The following is a 21,913-nucleotide window of genomic DNA, read 5'->3' on the forward strand; positions in this document are numbered from 1 at the left end:
CTCTATAACATCATTTCAACGAGTGTTTATTTTAGTGTTGTCGTATCCCCCCGAGTGGGTTGATATAGAAAAGATTATTATTGCTAGAACTATTTTGCAACTTTCCTTGACAGCGAGAGAAAGACTATTGCTGAAATACGCAATTGAAATCTAACATTTCATGTCTTACGTAAGAAATTTTGATACCATCTGTCTGATTATCTTATATTCTCCCTATATGCCAGTCTGTCTGTCTCGCTTTCTATATAGTCTCTGGATTTAATACGAGATGGATTTATTTCAACTAGGTTTCTAATTTTCATACCAGATTCAAGGGATCAACGTATGTCACATTTACATTCTTATCACGGTCAGCATGTCTGGATGTCAAACTGAATGTATTCCGGTTGTACTTGCATTTAATACACCAGTGAATCAGTTAAGAATAACAACAACACTAATTCTCTCTTATATATAATATGCTCGTTAACCTATCCTGTTTATGGTAGCAAAAGCCCTACCAGACGTACCCTCTGAACCTGAATACGATCTGATTCCGGATTTATTTATACGATAAAAAACAGAGGTACCCAATCCATAAGGAACGAGAACATAGGTAACATCCTAGTTGGAAGGCAACGCCCTCGTGAACGGACACTACATTCCTAATACGTGCTTAATTCCGAACAAATCCTGTTGCTTAGAATAGGTTCCGGGGTTCCCATTGAACTCGCATATGAATGGAATTTTGAAAGAACCGTGATCAGATTGTATAAAAGCGGCTGATAAGCTGTTTAGCCAAAACTTCGAATAGGAACGGACTTTAGAAAGAGAAAAACTGTCAGGAGAAAGCGCTTCAGTCTTCATTGGAAGTTTGTGTAAATCAGAAACGTTTAAAGAAGAGATCAAAATGGTAAGCAATATTATTCTTCCTAATGTGTGAAACTATCTGGTGTTATATAATGTACCATTTAATACATTTCAAGTCTTTCATTTCTTAGTTTAATAAGTAATGTCATGTACATATTATTGAAAACAAGCAACTTTATTATTTATTTATATCCTCTCTCTCTTCTGTCTCTCTCTGTCTCTGTGTGTCTGTCTGTCCCTCTCTCTCTGTTTTACTCATGAAACATCATTCCTGTTGCACAACAAAACATACCGGTAAAATATTTCCGCTTAGTATTTCTTTTGTGTGTCAGCTTCACTGCCTGCCTCTCTTGTCTTTCTCTTTTTTCCTTCCTTCTTTCTGACATTTAAGTGGATGTATCAGCTGTGGGTTTTGATTGCCAGACGCAGCACATACAATATCTTTAAAAGAATATACTGAATGATTAGACGTTATTTAAAATTAATAAACCGTAATCAAATATTGTCAATGCAAACTCGAACTCGAAAATATGCAACAGAATGAAAAGAACAAAAACAAAATCTTCTTTATGTGGATGAAGTTCCCAAACTTTTCTACGTAACCCTAAAAAGATGCCACTCTTCCGCCGCTATGTACCATACAGTACGTCTCACGACGTTATGTAACATACTTTATTATATGTTCATTTTTTCCAGTTAACTTTACATTGTCAGAATCGTTCACTATTACCCGATACTGAATTCGCGCGACAATACACATATAGCATTCACGTGCATAAAGGAACTACTTTCTATTGTAAACAAACAATGGACGCAAGATAAGGACCTTAAAAATAACATACACGTGACAATTCATATACTCTCTTCTTTAGCTGGTGATAAGAATGGCAAAATAAAATATACTTACAGTTTTACATCCTGAATTTCCTTAAAATGTATTTTCTTAATTTTGCAAATCCGAATTACATGAGCCATGTTATAGGTTTTCAATCTGGACTACACATTTCGAAATTGTGCTGTAATTTTGATGATAAGTGCAATTGCATCCTCCTTACTGCACTCAAAATGAAATAAGCATTAAATTCCATAGCGTCATTTTGATAATTGCAATTTGAAAGACTTCATATTTTCCAGACATTATGATTTCAAACATTCAATGACAGAAACAGAAACACATTTGCAAATGTCAACACGCTTCTCCCTAGCTTATTAAATCTCTATTTCATGTGAAATCGTCACATACAAATCCAGTCCATAATCACGAAATTTCCTAGAATCGAGAAAAAATACCAAAATCTATTCATTCCAAATCAAATGGAAAAGTTGTTGCAATGCACATTCATTCACAATATGACTCCAAATTTCAGTTTTAACTAGTCAGGCCAATTTCTTTCGAAAGTTATGTCGAGCGCGCGACTAAGTTCAAATTTATCTGGGCGCAGTTATGTGCACAGTAATAACGTTGATTTGTGTAATGATGAATATGCGCTTGTGCATTTAGTTTGGAATGCGGAATACATTAATTTACGTTGTTTCTTGTAGTGTATTGTGTTTATATAATTAAACCTTAGGTACAATAAAAAACTGAGCATATAATAAAAAGGTTACTGCATTTCTATGGGAAAATATGAACTCTTTTTGTCGGAAGGATATACTTCACTCCCAAGGTCGTGCAGTATTCCATCCAAAAACTCGTTCATATTTTCCCATACAAATGCAGTAACCTACAAGTACTGTCTCACGACGTTATGTAACATAATGTACTGTCTCACGACGTTATGTACCATAATGTACTGTCTCACGACGTTATGTACCATACTGTACTGTCTCACGACGTTATGTAACATACTGTACTGTCTCACAACGTTATGTACCATAATGTACTGTCTCACGACGTTATGTACCATACTCTACTGTCTCACTATGTTACGTAACATCCTGTACTGTCTCACGACGTTATGTACCATACTGTTCTGTCTCACGACGTTATGTACTCTTAACCATACTGATTCCGGCCGTTATGTGCCCATAACGTACTGTCGCTTACATAGAAATCTGCTTTATTTTGCATTTTAATTTCTAGTGAATTAAATATCTAAAATATTGAAGATAAATTAACAACATGTCTAGTATGCAATGATTGATGCAATGTACATTATAATCATCCAAGTTCTGTTTACAATGTTTTCTTTTCATACTAATGGGACAATCTCCATTGATAGGAATGGTTCATAATGAAGAAATATTGTAAATATTGTAAATTTAAAGACTGTTATCCTTAAAAGAAAAGGAAGCTAGAATGTGTATTCATCATGTTTATTCTTAAATAGATTATAGCAGAATAACAGTGTGTCAAAAGGCATCAGAGTTTAGCAATGAATGCATTTCAAGATGATTTAACTTATCTGTGGTTTTCTTCAGCGATTTATGGGATAATTATTGCCATGTGAGATGGAACTATTCAAGGTTAATTTACATACACATATTATTGTTACAAAGATATAATGACTTGATTGTTTTAACAAACCACTTCTTAGGACTTTAAAAACTGTTTAAGGTGTTGTCAGAAGTCCTTGATTGTGGACTTCTGGTTAAGGTATATGAATAACTGTCTGACTGATTAATTGCTGTAAGACGGCACAAAGGCACATGAAAGACTACTTGATCACGAAGCAACGGAGCTAAAGTACTTTGGCCACAGACGTATGTAGGCAGATGACAGGGGTAAGTCTTTGTAGTCTTTGAACCCGCAATCCACTGACTTTGAGTAAGACACGCTAAAACACGGCGGCTACTATTGTAAAGAAAACTATCTCAAACAATCTTCAAAAGTTTATTTGAAACTGGTCATATTTTTATATGCATCTGCAAATTTGTCATTTCAGTCCAAGACACCCTGTTTCGCTGGTGTGGGAAAACTCCGCAAGGTGGCGCTTTCCTATTGCCAGGATGTAATACAGAACCTGCACAATGTGAAGATCAAAATGGACAGCCGGATTACCAAGTTTAAATCCGAGAAAGAACTTCCCGCCATCACGGCCTTGGATCTAGACGGTGCTAGATATCAGTTGTGTGAGAGACTGCAAAACGTCTTCCCCGACAACGGCGACGATAGCTACAAGAAGTTTGAAAAAAATCTGTGCTGGGATTATGGAACATAAGTGTGTCAAAGACTTGATAGCAGACATAGAAGCTGTCAGCAGAAACGCTATGCAGACAATCAAAGAATGGGGTATAGAGAAAGAAAATTACATTGGTGTCGTGCCTACAGACAATGGCCATGGGAGTTTGTTTGAAGTGGATGTAGACACTGACTTGAATAGAATTTATTTATACTGGAACATTGACAGGCTGTCTGAGAATTTCTTGGTGGCCGTTTCTCGCCTTGCACAAGCTCTGAGGGACGAGAGTCGACAACCGACATCAATCGAGTACCTAGCATTCCAGTTTGCGTATTACTGTTTGTCCAATGGAGAGAGTCTGGCTCACGAACATGCGCGTTGCCTTGGAACACCAGGTTTTCGCCCACACACTCAAACGTACATGTCTTTGACAGATCCCGGTGAAGGGCATGTTTTGGGAACTACACGCTTCAACGACTGGATGAAGGGTGCAATCATCCACGTGGAACATCTTGAGCGACCAAGAAACCTTCCAAGAGAGAACATAGAGTCCTACAGAGTTCCTTCCATTTTTGACTTTGCCAAAGTTCGTCTCCATGTTGGACCAGCCGCACCTACGACCTACTTTGTGGGAAGAAGAATTAAAGACTCAGGTAATTTTGATGAAGATTTCATAAAACTTGTCAACATTACCGCAGCCGCCGCCACTGCCGCTTTCTTCCAAGGGGCCGCTGAATGTAAGGTGTCCATGGAGGGGATGACTACGAACCAGGCAGTTAGGTACATGCAGGCCCTTAGGGCTCAAGTCCAGAGAAAGAAGAAGCAGTTCATGTCGGCTGCTTGGAATCTGAATCAGACCATTATAGATGATTATGACACAATCGAACCGGTGGAATTGACCCAGAGAATGGAGATAGCAACGCGGGCCATAGAAATCACTTCCATTGGAGGATTCAACAAAGTCACGTGGGACGGAGCTAGTGATACATATCCCTCAAAATGTATCATGTACCAACTAAACTTTGAAGAAGCCTTGACCATCGTACACGAAGCTCACCAACGAGGTCTCGTCACGTACTTCTCAGCTGGATTCAAGTTCAACGAAATCAAGTATGCAGTTTTTACTGGAGTCGATGGAATCGGAATAGGTGGAGCTCAAGTTCTGAGATTCATGGACGGCGAGACTGGAATGCATGGCCCCTACACGGAAGAAAATATCCCAAGAATTCTTGCCAGCAGAGATGAAGCAGCTCACTCGTTCCGTGGAAGAGGCGTCCATCTTCTTGCCCGTCTGGACACGATGTTCTTCGAAGGTTCCATCTCTGAAAGGCAAAATCGGCTTCGCAATGACCTATTCGGCGCTTTGCTGGCCACAGATGAACAGAAGGTTGAAGGTGTGATACAAGAATTGGATGAGGTCGTGCATCTCCCTGATGAAGGCAATGAACCTCTTCTTGGAACTGCAAAGCGTTTGCTGTCGACAGAAGGGCCCATGTTGAAAAAGCATTGTGAAACTGAAAGCGAATGGAAATCTTTTACCAAGATGTTGAAGAGTCTGGTTATCTCAAAGGACATAGCCTCGCTGTACGAAGAATATGACAGCGACCCCTGGTTAAGCATGAGGAAAGCATACAGACAGAAGCAAACGGAGAACAAGAAGATCATCACTAGGCAGATTTCCTTTGACGTGAACTGCAGAGCCTTCAGATTTTAAATTAGGCTTGAGTTCATTTGCCATTTATTTCGGAAAGATATTTTGTCATGTTTTTATTTTATATTAATTCTAAGAAGACTTATCTTATACGCCTGTTTAATACACTTACTATAGAAATTAATAGTTACGTTGAATGTTACTTATACAATACTTTTATACCTTGGTTTATTTAATATTAAATATTTTTCCCCCACATGTCAGGAAGTGCGAAGATAAAGTGTATTATATTATTTGTGAAAGTTTTTGCAGGAAGTGTGAGTAATGATCATTCATAAAACATAATCAATTTATGTATTTATATATTACGTCATTCATACTGAACAGTATTCACGGCACGTTATGATAAAAAAGATTGCTTTAGGAAAGTGTCTCCTCATTCCCATGTCTTATTATAAGGAATTATATATCTAATTAAATAGGTTGATGAAATATGTTCAAGTTTGTTACCATGTACATAGACAATGCATAATTAGTACACAGCAAAAGGGCAGACGTACCGAACAGATCTGACCATTTTACGTTTTAGTAATACGCCTAACACGCGTCGGCAGGGTTGGTCTGTTGATTATTTAATTATGTAATGCATTGTATTGTGATATATATTTACAATGTTTATATTACTATTTTTTAACATTTAAGTGCGTTTTGAACTTGTTATAAAGAAAGAATGTTGTTGTATATTACGCTGTCTTATTTTTCACTGAGACTTACCAATGATTTTGCACTGAAATGACTTAATCTTCATTGAAAAATTTATGTTCATAAATTTTTCTTCGAATCCTCAATCTATATATTTATGTATTAGTTTATTCGTCGATACACACACACACACACATACATTCATACATACATACATACAGAGAGTCAGACATAAAGACAGACATACATGGAGACAGACCGACATAGTCATAGTGCATCCATGTATATATGCCGCGTACATGCGGGTATGTCTGCACAATATCCATACATATATGCTCATCAATACACCCTTGCATTATACAGTATACAATGCGTCTTACATTGTGCATGTAAGTGCACTCAGAACAGCAAAAGAAGAACATTGAGCAATTATTTCCATTTTTCTCCTTCTATCCGTCTTCATATCGATTCTCTGTCTTCCAGTTTTCCGCCCGTCAACTTTCTCTTTTATGCATAAAATATTATCTATCCACGACCTACCAATCAACCTACCTCTCCTATTCATTCCATGGATACGTTCCGATCTGCACTCCAACATACCAGGGGTAATTGAAACGTTCTGAATATTTTCTTATAACTAATTTTGTTTCTTTGAACGTGTCAATAAATTAAATACTAATCGAAAGACAAAATAATATCCTATAAAAGTAGCTGCACGTGCAACACGCCGGACACCTGCAGATACATGTATGTGACGTAACATAGGTAAATGACGGTAACATAAAAATGTCGTTGAAGGAGAACAAGTCTGCTACTGTGCAAAGAGGACACTGTAAAATCCGCGCCCTTAGGGTACTGTACTCTCTTAGAGATATCAAGGCGGACTTGGATACAGTTTTACGGATGTAATTCTCTGTCATGTCCTATCATCATGAGGCCGTTTCATCATCTGAAAAATTATCTTGAATTCATGGAAGATGACACGTTCTGGGAGATCTTTGTCTACGATTGGTCAGCGGCAAGTGGCTGCTGCATGGAAAGGCAGCATCAGTAAACAGTGGAAGATATTTTTGTTATCACCGGCATTAATTCAACTGATTTTAGCATATTGAAAAATCATTTGAAGCTCAGTTTGTGCACGATGGTCCAGCATTTGTTGACGTTTTATCAAAAACAGACACTCCGCATGAATCACCCAAAAATATGGTCTCCATATTCTCAAAGGGTGACCAGACACGTCTGAATGAGATTGCCAAAGGTGATGAAACACAGATTTTTCTGAACCGAATTGAAGAGAACAAATAAAGTTTTGATCATTGAAAACGCGCTGAGATACCTCGCAAAGGGTAGTCGGGAAGTCGAGAGAGTTTATACGCATTAGTGTTTGATGAAAAGGGCCCGGTCATCCAAGCCTCCCTATCTGACTCTGCCCACGTCACTGGATATTTGTATACCTCCAAACTTTCTCCAAGGTAAGTTGTGAAGCGCTACCAAACTACCCGTCGTTGCACTGGTACCCAAATATCCTGTGCATACATCCGCCGTCGTAACACACTTCAAGATGGAGTAACCATACAAACATTGCCTAATCATAAATTCAGCGCTGATTTAGCACCAGTTTAGTTTTGGCTGAATCAGGTTATCATAGAGAGGCGGGCGAATGGAAGACGCCATTTAGTTGAAAGTGCAGTTTGAGCAGCAGACCAAAATGTGAATGCGAAATGGCAATTAGGATTTGGATTGTTAGACGGAGAAAGAGTGTTGAGATGCATTGGGAGTACTCTGAGTGCACGATTGACATTTTCACTAATGAAGAACTTTGTTGTACAGCACGCTAATCTACAGAACATTTTAATGCTCCTTGTACATCTCGAGAGTGATAAATTCATTCAGTAGAAATGTATCGTATAAATTACACACAGGCCTGCGCAGCCATGAAATTCTTCTATTGTCTCTGTACATTTTTGTTTTTGTTCCTCTATCGTCTTTTCTGCTATCATGTTCTCTATTTATGTCTGCTATATTTCTATTATATACGCTGCTTCTACAGGTACCTGTATACAAGTAGGAATATACATACATAATTACCGGCCTCCCTACTGATAATAATGCATCATTATCGATAATTAACGAAAATAATGAAACAACGCTGCCCGAAAAAGACACCATAAATATACCCGAACAATGCTCTAAAAAGAAATTAGAAATTAATGATTTAAAAAAGATAAGTATATAACAATATGATATATGGTATATAATGAGGACTAGTTAGAATATATGCGTGTGGATTTTAATTGAAAGTGCTGGTTAGTGTGGAAAAATAATGTGAACGAATACCGTTACGCTCGCGCAGTAACAATACGCGGAGGCGAAGGAACGCATGCCTGTATTGGCTTCGGAATAGGAATATCAACACGATACACCGGTTGTGAAAAATGACGAAATGAAACTGTCCAAAACGAATTCGCAATGCAAAAAAAATGATAATAAACAATCAAGAGAATTACTGTTCAATAATGAATGTATGCGTTTGACATGCATTGAAACTTAGGCGTCATTTTAAGAAAGAGTTATTGTCTATTTAGAGAAAAATTCCTGGTAATGTATACACTCTGTAGTTTCGACCTCAACGACGTGTATAGTGGGTACGACTACTGAGGATCTGATCCGGTGGTAACTGTATGTCAAGGGACATAACTTTCCGCTCTTCACGCAGAAACGCGCTCTTAGGCCCGGTATCGCCGTTGCAAAGCAGCTGATATAGTACAGGCGAGCCGTTTTAGCAATGCGTGCTCTAGTCTGTAGACATTTAAGGACCATATAGGGTCAGTAGTACAATGTTGTCGTACGCCCATCTCTCTCGGTGCTTATAGGGGCCGCGCTATGGTGCGCCTTCACAGACGCATTTCCTCCAGATCGATTGGATGTAGCAGGGGTATCCCATTCGAATCGCATCAACAGGTGTTTTGCCTGTGAACCCCAATGCCTTACAAGTCAGGGCCACCACAACAGCAGGAGCCATCGAACCCACTCATTGCTATACATTTCATACGCACTTGCCGTATCGGTTGCAAAGATCTCCTGGGCGAACTGGCGCGTAACAGACCCAACGGACAGAGTACAATTTAACCTCTCCACAATGCCCTGCACCCATAAACTCCCGATCAGGGCCATGAGGCGGTTGGTTAGGTTTAATTGACTTCCACAACTTGTAGATACGTGCCAAAGCGTCTTCATAATTGGAAGCCACCTTTGGTGGTCAGAGGTTCAGCCTCCTTGTAACTGTTGTGGACATCAATCACGATCAGCGCGTGCTTGTATGTGTGTCGTCAGGTCTTGTCCGGCGGATAAAAAGAACAGGTATGCCTGGTTAACCTCGCTGAAACATAAAATTGGTGCCGGGAAATCGCGTCTTTTGGCGGCAGGTAAATCTGCCAAATGGCCTGTTTTGGAGCGACACCATGTCAACATCTTGTAAGACTTTCGCGGCTTCTGCATGCTGTTTGCTAAATTCCATCACCTTGTATCAACCCCGAGTGCGGTAGTATATTGCGGTAAGATTAGTGTGCATTGCGTTTTATAGTTGCCATGGTTTATCGTTCCGACAGCTATTGGTCTGCAAAAGATCCATTCCAATTTTCTACCACAAAAAGGCAACAGCCTGTACCTGCCCGCTAAGCTGTTACAATTGTTTTGTAAGTGCTTGTAGGCCACACAGCCGACGGCTTAGAGATTCCGGGGACAACACACATGAGTTTGAATACTCGCTGTTTAGATAATGGTGTGTAGCAATCAGAACATCTGGGCTCTAGTCAAAGCTGTATAGTCGCCTGTTCGTCTTTACTTTTCAACCTCTAAGAGTCGCCTCTCTGCCACCTGTTCGTCTTTTATTTTTGCAGTGAGGTAGTCAGTAGCTCTTCCCGTTTATGATTACACCACGCCTGCATGGCCTGAATCTCATCCATAGCAATAGTGTAGCCTCAACGGGGCCTCTCATTAAAAAAAAAAACATATTTGAGAAAAGAGTAAATCTGTGCCGGAGACTGCAAGGGCATTAATAATTCCCCACCAATTATGAGAGGCATCTCCGCCATTATTGTTTTGCTCTTGCGCAGACTTAATGATATTAGAAGGAATGGTGCCTTTGTCAGTTAGAAATTCCTGTGTCCAAAAGCTCAGGCCAGTGACGCTAATGGCCTTTGCTCTATCTTTGAAGTCCGGACTGTCAAGGTTGACTAGCTTCATTTTTAACAAGCTTTTGGCAAGCATAGTACACCCAACGTCAAGACTGGTGAGCACTGATCAATGGTAAAGGCGGTTTCCGTGGGGTTTGGCGTGCGGTGGTATAGGTGTAGTTTTCGGGATCTGGTGCGCACATGTCCTTAAAAAGAGAAATAATATTTACAGATATATGGTGAAAGAACGACAGCAAACTGGTCAGCCGCGCGACATGACAAAAGCTGCGAAAGATATAGAAAAATCTACCAGCAGTCAGGGCCTATGTAGATACCTAGCTAGTCGAGGTTTTGGGGTCGAAAGACAATACAGTGAGGGATACAGCGGTGCAGGAGCCCTATAGTCATGCGAGGCGGGAAATTCTGGGCCTCAACCACCAAATTTAAACTCCAAATCCACTAAAGTGACCTTACAGAAAATGTCACCAAAACCAGAGGAATTAAAAATGTAACAGACGTTTTAAGAAATACCAGTAAAACAGCTACACAAACAACCTGCGGCTATAGATGTGGAACTAGATGGCTTTTCAAGGAGGCCGACACATTACGAGGAAGATGATATAACTTATGTATTTTACCTCTGACCTTAGTGTCATACAATTTCTTACTTGTATCTAAATGTTAGAGGATCTGACTATAGATACCATTAGGGGAGCCACTGTTGCTACATAGTTAGCAAGCTAGTCTCAGAGTCAGTGGTTTGTGAGTTTGAAGCCTGTCTAGACCAGCTCTGGTTAATTTTTGTAAGTCAAGGCAATTTACTCCTGTTTTCTTAACAGTCAGTAGTTTGATATGTACAAGTGCCATTTCAAATACAAATTAATCTCAGTCATAAACGTTAGTTCTGATGCCTTCTCTGTTTTTACTAGGGAGGGGGCCCCAAACATCATAAAAATGAGGTCCAGAAAATAGAGAATGTTTCCTAGAGTAAGTTTAAAGAAGAGTTATATGGTGAAAAATATGTCCTGGAAATGCTTCAAATGTAGGAGCTTCCAAGTGCCCACAGACCCTCTCGCCTACTTGTTTAAGCCCACCTCCAATTATGCTAAATATTTCTGCTTTCACCCCATGTGTACATATGAATGTGTCTCAGTAACTTAGAAAAGTAGATCATGCCATGGCCAATGGTGTCAGTTTTAGATTATTCAGGCAACATGAATGTGTACTGTTCATAATTTCCAATATAATTTTAATTAATTCCTTATGGGTCATTTCATTTGTAATTTGCAGTGGCTACCAGTAATGTTTGACAAATTCAAATCTTGCGTTGCTTGCCAAGTCATCATTGCCCCAGATAAACTGTGAATCAATGTATTTCACTCAATTAAATAGTTTCATACAGATTTTTGTCTTCGAATATGCCACATTTGTAAGCATTTTTCTTTCACTGACGAGATTGATGTTTTTATGTACATTTTTTTAAATAAAGACCCAATTTAAACATTAAGTCTAATATTATTACATGGTGCCACATACATCATTGATAGAATAAACTTAAAAAAGAAATACTTGTGATGTAAACAAGTACAGTAAACTAGTCCAACTTAAACCTGTCCAGCTTAAACCAACCCTTTTTCTATAGCCTCAGTTAACAGGGTGTTTGCTTGTTTGTTTCTTGCATAAAATCAATTGTTCAGATAATATCAAACACTAAAAATGTCAGGAAAACAAGGGAGAAAATCTTTGAAGCCTGAAATTCTATTGAAAATTCAACAATCTTTGGGAATTTTATTTCATCAGTACATGTAGTGAGAAGTCTTTTCTCAGATGTAGCTGATAAATTTGTTGAATCAGACTCTATTACATCATCCAAAAATATGAGGGAAGTAAAAAATAATAAAAATGATTTTTGGAGACAACCCTTAACATGATTGGAAGTAATTGATGTAAATGATACTGAAAAGAGGCTGAGATAGAATCATTGTACCAAATACTAAGTGAAATATGTTTGGTCTGATGAAAGTACACCAAATGTACAGAGATATATGCATTGTACCAAATACTAAGTGAAAAATGTTTGGTCTGGTGAAGGAACACCAAATGTACCAAAAACCAAGTGAAAAATGTTTGGTCTGATGAAGATACACCAAATGTAAAGAGGTCCTTGCTAAAGAGAATGCCTCCAAGGATCGTATGAGTGCAGATCAATTAGTTTTGCTTAATTGTGAATATCATTTAAAATTGAAAAATACCCTATTATTTTACTAAAATTTAACTTCACCCAGTTCTATTTAATTTTATGAGTGAAATACCCAATAGGTGCTAAAAGTAAATGTAACTCCTTGTGGAGATGATGTTCAAAAGGTCAGACATATTTCTAACAGTTAGTTAGGAATCATCTAACAGCTGCATTTGCTTACAGGGATCAGCTATGCCGGATTGGTAGTTTATCACACACACACACACACACACACACACACACACACACTTCGAGGGAGAGATCTGTCCATCACACTTTGTTGTAGGCAAGATAGCAGAAAACTCTTGGGCTTGGTCAGACCATATCGGACATTTAAACAATTTGATTTGATACCAATACCTGATTAGGTTCAAGTGACTGTGACCTTATTTTAAAACCTTTTAAACATTCACTAGATTCATTTTAAACAAAGGCATTTTTGACCAGACATTGTTAGCACATTTACTTAAAAAGTCACTTGAGGTTCATGAACAAAATTTGGTAGGCATATTTTCTTTTTATATTATGTAAATGACACAATTAGATTTCAAGGCCATTGTAGCAATTTACGTATTTGAAAAAGTTTTGTAGCTGTACTGTTCATAGACCAGAAGAGCTTATGGGATGGTCTGTTGTCTATCGTTTAAATGACCATCTGTCCATTAGTACATGTATGATTGCTACCCTAAGTAAGCTACTTGAAGGATTGCCATTAAACTTTACACACACACATTAATTACATGGTCAAGTTGGTCTTGATTAAAATGATGCCACATGGATATCCAAAAGAATATGGCCACGATACTGTCACTAATCATGCTGAATAGATGGTCACTTAAACATGGGATTTTCACCAAGACTTCTTATGATATCTAGTAAAAAAGGAAAATGGTGCTGATCTGACTTCCAATATGGCCACCATAGCAGCCATCTTAAACATCTCATCGTTACTTCTCCTGAATTGAAAGTCATAAAGACATGAGGTTTTCACCAGAACACTTTTTACCATGTCTAATTGGCCCGAAGTGAACCTGTGACAATTTGATGTCAGTAGCCATCTTGAAAATCTTGTCATTACTTCTCTTGAATGGATGGTCATATCAACATGGGGTTTTTGCTGAAAGTTTTCTTATGATGACTATATGTGCTGCCAAATGAAAATGGTTTGAATGTGATGTCCAGTGTGGCCACCATAGCAGCCATCTTGAAAATCTTGTTTCATAGTTATACCTCCAAAAAGGAAAATCATATCAACATGGGGTTTCCTCCAGAACATTTGTTATGATGTAGTGTTGGTTCTAAATAAAGTATTGATTGTCCTAAATGAAATTGGTGCCAATCTCATTCTGACATTGAATATATCCACCACAGCAGCTACTTGGAAAATCTTGTTATCGGGGAATAAAGGTTATGACACTCAGCAGATGAGCAGTAAAGCATAAGTCACATTGAATGACTCTTGTTTGGACTTTTACATTTTTGGTATGCAGTGTTTTAAAATTCTTAATATCTTGTTTTTTTTTTTCAACATTTGCTATTTTTGTGGAGTGAGATCCACGATTTCTGCCTCCTGGTCCAATGTTTTGACAAATTTATAACTTAGCCTTACTTTTGTAAAGCTGTAGCTTTCTGTATGCTCCTTACATTGACTGAACTATTGTATATCATGAGAGGAAGATTACATAATAATAACAATTGTTTTGATGGTTAGGGGGAAAATTGATATATAAAAAATACAATGTGCTCCTGATGACAAAGATGTTATGAAACGTATGACGTAATACGTTTTATCACATAGCCAGTACACTTTGCTGATGGTGAGAACAGTTTAATATTTTTTATATCACTGCATGTTACCATATAACCTTATTAGATTCATGTATAAAAAATCATAACATGACAAATGGCTAAAACCCCAGGACAAGAACAACAACAATTAAAACTAGCGGTTTCGCTCAGTTGATATCGCCCGGTTGGGGTGGGATATAAGGGTTGCGGTATACATGTTGCAATGAATCCTCCCTAAATGTTAACTTACAGAAGTAAATAAAAACACCTCTGTTCACAGAATAATGTGGACATAAGACGGTCTGCGAATTGACAGAAGTTTATCCAACCTATCATATTTTTGCGTTAAATATGTGATACAATTCCGACTCAAAATTAAATTTATTTACATCCTCTGTAGTCTACTGTTCCAAATGAAATACTGCACATATCCGGTCATAAATACATTACAGTAAATATTGTAATATCTGTATTCAGTAATCCTTCTTTAACAAGAAGATTGCAACAATGTAATGTTTAGTTGTGAAAGTTACACTTTAGGTTACGTAAACATAGATCAACAGCTGTACTCTAACGAATAGAGCATCAAACAATGTGACACCCTACACATTGGACATTCTGTGCTGAAACATGATTTTGTCTGTGTCCAATTTTCTGTTCATTTGGAAGGACGCGTGTTTTTTATTTATACTTTGTAAGAAAATTATAATCTACTTTTAATGTTAATACTAGTTCAACTTAGTTTGGAGCTATTTTTACGCAAAAAAATGAAAGGAGCATTTTCTGTCAGAATGAAAGTTTTCGTTTTACTTCCCTTCTAAATATTGTCCACTGAAATCAAAACTATGTGATCAAAAGAATCGCAATTGGGTAATGATTTAATATTGAATTTATGAAACAAGATGAATAATGTCCAGCTTTTTCGGCGTTTATGATGCTATTGTGGGCAAATGCAACCCATTATCGGTCTAGTTGCTTAACAGTGACGGGGGTGTTTCTGATCGCTTTGCATTATCGGGTGGAGATTGTTATCGTCTGGAGAAGTTTCACATCAGCCAGGTATCAATAGCGAAATAATACATTGAAGCTACCAGGTGTGCATGTTACTTCGCATTTTGCCCGGCGAGAAGCAAACTGAGGCCAACTCCAAACTGTTTTCTCAAAGATATCCAGCGATCCTGCGTGAAATGTTCAATAGGGAACTTTGGAACACTGATTACTACCCGGGCGATGTTGTTTCCCTGCCAGGTTTCTTGGACGTAATGAATGTGAACGTAATCACTTGCAATTCCTCAGGGACAAACCGAAGTCGAGGCACTGTTGCTTCAAGATCATAAAACGCCGATACATTGCTGAAAAGGGCCACATGTGACATTGCATGTGTGGTCAAATTCCAGATAGAACCTGTAGCTCTTCTTGCTGACACTTCTAGTTCTTCAGATTATAGGATATAGGTTATACTAGTTTATATGTTTGTACGATAACCTTGCAAGTTGTCAGACCTTAGCACTAAGTTGGTGCGTGACTATCCGCTTTTATAGCAACAACCTTTTATCACCTGCAATGTACATTATAAATATATTAATGATTGTCGCTTATGCATAGATAGTGCTGATGGACTTCAGGTTATAGTTGATATTCTTGTAAAATGGAAGAAACAAAGGAAAAAACAAATGAGCAGTAGATCCCGTTATAAGCCTTCACTGAGACTATTCAAAGACTATTCGGTCGGTTTAAATCTCTCGGTGTCACGTGAGAATCAGGCTGAAATAGACTACATATAGACATTAAGACACTCTATGAAATGGGTGAGGGTGAGGGTGTGACGGCAGTGTGTTCGTTCACAACAGTGAATCAAATGTGACTAAGAATGCGACTAACAGGAAATGGGTGTTATATTCTCCCTAATCCCAAATCTGTCTGGAGCACTGTTTTTGACTTAACGATACGTATGATTCCATTAACACGCAGTTTAATAAAAACTTCCTAAATACTCTTTCAAGTGGGCATGTGCTCTCCTCTTACGAAGTGAAATGATTATCTCTACCCACAATAAAGGCAATATAATAAGGTTTCTATATTTTATTTGCTAATCTTATTAAAGCAGTATAAATAAAAATGTATTGCAATATAAGACAGTTTCTACTGAAGAGATCAAGTTTAAGATAAGGTTCAATTTTTAAGTGTTTATCCGTCATGAAGACATACTGTTTTGTTCCATAATTCCTCTTTACCCGTGTTTAACAGTAATAGAAATACTAAATCAGACATTATCAAAATTATTTAAGCATTGAATAATAATTGCTTTTTCGTCGTTTCGTGGGTTGATTTTATCACAAGGTGTTGTGTCACTCCCATTCAATCCCATAATGCAACACGTGTATGGGTACTGCTTACATGCGTGACATTCTAGAGACTTATGATTAGCGCCCTTGATGTGTGGATGAAACGTCAACTTTAAGTCCTAGCAGTTCACTGACAAACTATCTTCCAATTTCTTTATAAAACTAAGGATTACGATAACGCAAGATAGTAGGAGACTTTTGGAAGACAAACTCCTACAATATTCGTTTTTCTGGCACAGCGTAGGTTCATAAAAAATTTGCCCAGTCTGCTTATTTGCACTGAGAACATAAATACAATTAATCTGATGAGTATTGTATTATGCAGATTTCCAAATCCATACAGTACATATGTCATTATCAATACGTACTATAGTATTGTTCGTGTAATAAACAACTCGTGACCTCGCAAAAGGAAGAGCTTGCAAAGAATTCACATACAGTTCAGGTCAGATCCTTACAAATGTTTTATATATTTTAATCGCAGAAATTACTTTTATAGTGATCAATAAGATCTAACATTTCAAACCAAACATATCTTCCAATTTCTGTATACAAACAAATGATTACGATAAAGCAAGACAGTAGCAGACTTTGGTAAGACAAAAGCTAGGATATTCATTTTTTCTGGCACAGCGTAGGCTCATACAAGATTTGACCAATTTGACCAGTATGCTGATTTGCAGTGAGAATAGAAATATAATTAATCCGATGAGTATTCTATTATGTATATTTCCAAATCCATACAGTACATATGTCATAATTACTACGTATTATACAATCATACATATAATTAACAGCTTGTGACATCGCAAAAAAGGCTAAGGCGTAACGTGCAAAGAATTCACATACAGTTTCAGGTTAGATCCTGAAACTTTTTTATGTATTTTAATCGAAGAAAATCAATATTTTTGTAATCAATAAGATATAACATTTCAAACGATAGTTATGAAACATAAGAACGTAACTCCTTTATTCACCAGGACGCGCAAAAGACCGCCAGCACACTACAAGTTGTAATAAGGTTCATTATTGTAGAAAAGTTATTTATTTATTTATTATGCATTTATTTTTATTTATTTATTTATGCCTTTCTTGATTTTTTAAATTTATTTATCCCGGTAATATACTACTGAAACAGACAATTCTTTTTTTAGTTACTATCAGGCAAGCTTTTGAATAAACAGTATACTAGTTATATTACTATTTACTCGCAAAGAGAAAACTTGTTCATTACTTTGAAAAATGCTAATGATTACCAGAACCCTGTATGACGTTTGAATGCGTTTGTGCAAAGACTTCATTTTTGTTGTTAATTATTCTTGTGTGTGTGTGTATATATATATATATATATATATATATATATATATATATATATATATATATATATATATATATATATATATATATATATATATATTACTTGAATAGTTATATTGAAGGTGTACTAATGTAACTCTTGGAGTCAGAATTTCGCCTGTAGTGAGCCCTTACTGGCTTTTGTGTCGACTTCGTCAGCATCAGCTAAAGTGAACTGATGTCAAAATTGAACTTGGAGTTCATAGTGTATCCCTTACTCGGTGGCTATGTCCAATTCGTTTATTTAGGCAAAGATGTACTGTTATAAAAATTGAACTTTTAACTCATAATGCGTATCTCATCTGGTTGCTTTGTCGAATAATTGTACCATCTTTCTAGGCCGGAGCTTTTGTTTGCAATGACATGTTCGTCTTGGATCTTTCTTCTTTTTATATTGCAGCTTGGTGTATCCGTATGGTATTGTGTTGTGGTCTGGATGGAAATCGCACTCGTTTCTGTTCGACACGTTGATAGATTTTTTCTAAAAATCGGCGACTGATCAATAATTGGTTTTCCAAACGTACACTTTTCTTTGGATCCAATATTTTCACACGAAAATCTTGTATTTTGTCCTGATTGTAAAGCTTTTTCAAGTGTTACGATTATATGGTAATAACTAAATAACATGAATAAATAAGAGAAAAAAACAAACCAACAAGGTTTGTAAAACTTAACAAATAATTTAATTATCAAAGTTATAAAATGACAGTGTAAGAGGAACATACAGTTTTATGAAATGAATCCAAAATAATCCCAAAACATTCCATTCAAATCCAAAATATTCCGAACCAATTTCATATCCTTGAATGCACTGGTCTGCCAACAGCCCTTATGTATCAAAATGGCATAGTCCAGAATTCGTTTGGATAATTCAAAACAGTCCCAGAATAAATATTTAGTTCAATGACCACATTTTAATTCTAATGAATACTTGAAAAGTGTTTCCTCTCAAATTTTCTAAACACAACATTAAACACGTCAACATACTGATGCTATGACAACAATGATCTTAAGACTCATAAAAGTATGGCTGATATATTAAGACACTTTACCTTTTGCTTTGAAATTCGCTTCTCTTCTTTACTATTTAGCAGAAACATTTTGACACTGAATGTTACGTGTCTCTTGAATATTTTCAACTACACGACCTTTGTACAATTTTTTACGAGGCTACTTCTTACTAACCCCAGAACCAAAAGCCTCGTCTTTCGCAATACTTACACTTACTGGTTTTGTAGTGTAAGATAATTTTTAAAAAAACGCGAGATTTCGCCTGAGAAACCCACCTCATGCATTTAACCTATTCATTCGGAATTCAGGTTTATCTAACTGACATTTGTAATATAAGTTCTTCCAGAGCTTAGAAATTCTACATTCATTAGTGTACCTAAATCTACAAAGTTTCCACTTACCACAAATATTCCATCAGTTACGAGCGCTGTTTCGGCAACATTTCAACCCTTGGCATTTCAATAAACAAAGCCAAATCTTTGACCCTTTCCAGGTTCGCCTGACATAGTTATCAAACAGACCAACATTAAGAATCACTCAAGTCCCTACCTGATGTATTTCTTTTCATAAAGTCAATGATGTCGTCATCAAGAGAAGGTAATCAATTGGAATCAAAATGGTCCACACTGTGATCGTTGAGAAAGCCGATGGTTACCAAACGTGTTCCTCGCCGACGACTGTCATATATATTGATCACATAGACTTGAATGTCTTTCGGGTTCCGATAAGGAAGTTCATCTTTAGCACACACCACAGGGTGTCATAAAGATATGTACGAATTGTGAGTCAGAAGGTAATTAAGTTCCCAGATAAGGATTATATTTGTTATGGTATGTTCACTGGTCATGATAAGTCATCAATTTACACTTGACCTTTTCCTCGAAGGTTTCAGTCAAGGAAATCAATGAACCACGTGTAGTCTCTCTATTCTGTTATTACAAATCATAGATCAGTTTGATCCCTAGAGAAGCCTATAGAGTTAGGGAATTGTCACGCTAGTCTGTATACCACTTTCTCTAAATGTTCTTTTTGGAGTCCATGCATCTTCCATATACTCTTTCAACTGTTATTCAGGACTCATCTTCATACATTTGTTGTGTTATTTATGATTTTGATGATGGATTTAACAATTATAACAATATTATCGGGTTAAACATGTAACTGTTTTAGACTAGCATAAGAGGAGACGAAATTGGCCCGATTTGATCGGGTCGAAACATCCGTTTCCGCTACCTTAGTCTCGAGTGAAATCAAAGCCCTACAAATCGTATCCTCCTGCATATTTGTCGTACTGAATACCGTAGCTCTTGTTGGTACCTAACTGTACTGTGGCTTGAAACAGTGTCAAGATCTCAGGTAATTTTTAATGGCAATGTTGGGTCCAAAGGGTATGGTACACAGGGTTTTGGCCATCTTGAATGACTTCGATCTTGGATACAATGATGTGTTGGAAACGGTGACGTTTCCTTTCTAGAATATAATTTTTTGTCTAATATTTATTTTTATACTAACGTTGACGATGTCAAAATATGATTTCCTGGCAAGACGATAATGAGAATGTACAGATTAACGGTAAAAGTGATACGTGATGCCACCATCCTTGTATGCAGCGATGGCATAATCCACTTTTTAAAAAAAGTTTCTCAGTGACGAATTTGTGTTTCCCTACACTTTGTACTCAACCACACCCGAGTAAACAGACAATAAAATGAGACCTTTGCTCAGCAGTAAAGAATAATGAAAATACTTGAAGAATAAATCTTTGTTGTAAACGTCTTTCATTGGTCTGAAAGCAGTATATCCAACCAAAATATAAAACTAACCGGAACAAAAAGGTAATGGCAAAATGCGTTTTAAGACGATGAGCAATGTTATTGTACTCGATCATATCACTTTTGCCAAAATGGTCGTTAAAAAGAGAGACAATTGTTTCCACCAGATTTTGACCATTCAAATAATACCCAACACGAAATCTTATGGAGCAGGTCGTCTGCTGAGGGTGGATGGGTGATAGACGTTTGGATTCGCAAATATAAGTATAAAGTAGTAGTTAAGTGGGGCGGTATAGGGTCTATGGGAATTAGCATTAAAAACACCCCTGGGGCACTATAGGGTCTATGTAAATTTAACATGGACAAAACCTCTGGGTCGAAATAGGGTCTATGAGGAATTAGCATTACAGACTTCCCTGGGTCTGTATAGGGTCTATGTAAATTTAACATTAATTACCCTGGGTCTGTATAGGGTCTATGTAAATTTAACATGGACAAAAACCCCTGGGTCTGTATAGGGTCTATGCAAAATTGAAACAGGGAGGGGTCTCTATTTTTTTTTAAAAAAAATAAAAATAAAAAAAGAGGTAGGCAATTGAAAGTCTATCTCTTTTCGAGAGATTGGAGTGGCCCTGAAAAGGGCCTTTGGGTTTATGTTAATGTATCCCTTAACATAAAGGGTACCGCATTGGTCTTTTTCTTGTCCTTAGGCTACGTCTCACTGTAGGACCATACATTAACACTCTTTTGAGACATCCTTGACGTTCTACATAGATCCTACGTATCCATAGACTCGTGTCTGTCCTATGGATAACTGCCCAGTTCGATCGGACATACATGGGTATGTCCGTCCGGAACATCATCGAAGACACAAGCGTGGAAGATTGTACGTCGGTCCACATC

At 37.2% G+C, this 21,913-nt stretch overlaps 1 pseudogene across 1 annotated transcript; it reads left to right on the top strand.

Annotated features, from left to right (window-relative positions):
• Positions 1–423: 423 nt before the first annotated feature.
• LOC149801511 (uncharacterized) lies at positions 424–6,445 on the top strand (annotated as a pseudogene). Its single transcript, XR_016420673.1, has 2 exons — positions 424–892; positions 3,735–6,445. The product of XR_016420673.1 is annotated as an uncharacterized LOC149801511 (transcript).
• Positions 6,446–21,913: the final 15,468 nt, after the last annotated feature.

Source organism: Sinohyriopsis cumingii, chromosome 4 (assembly GCF_028554795.1).
Source record: "Sinohyriopsis cumingii isolate HCF-2022 chromosome 4, ASM2855479v2, whole genome shotgun sequence".
Taxonomy (NCBI): Eukaryota; Metazoa; Mollusca; class Bivalvia; order Unionida; family Unionidae; genus Sinohyriopsis; species Sinohyriopsis cumingii.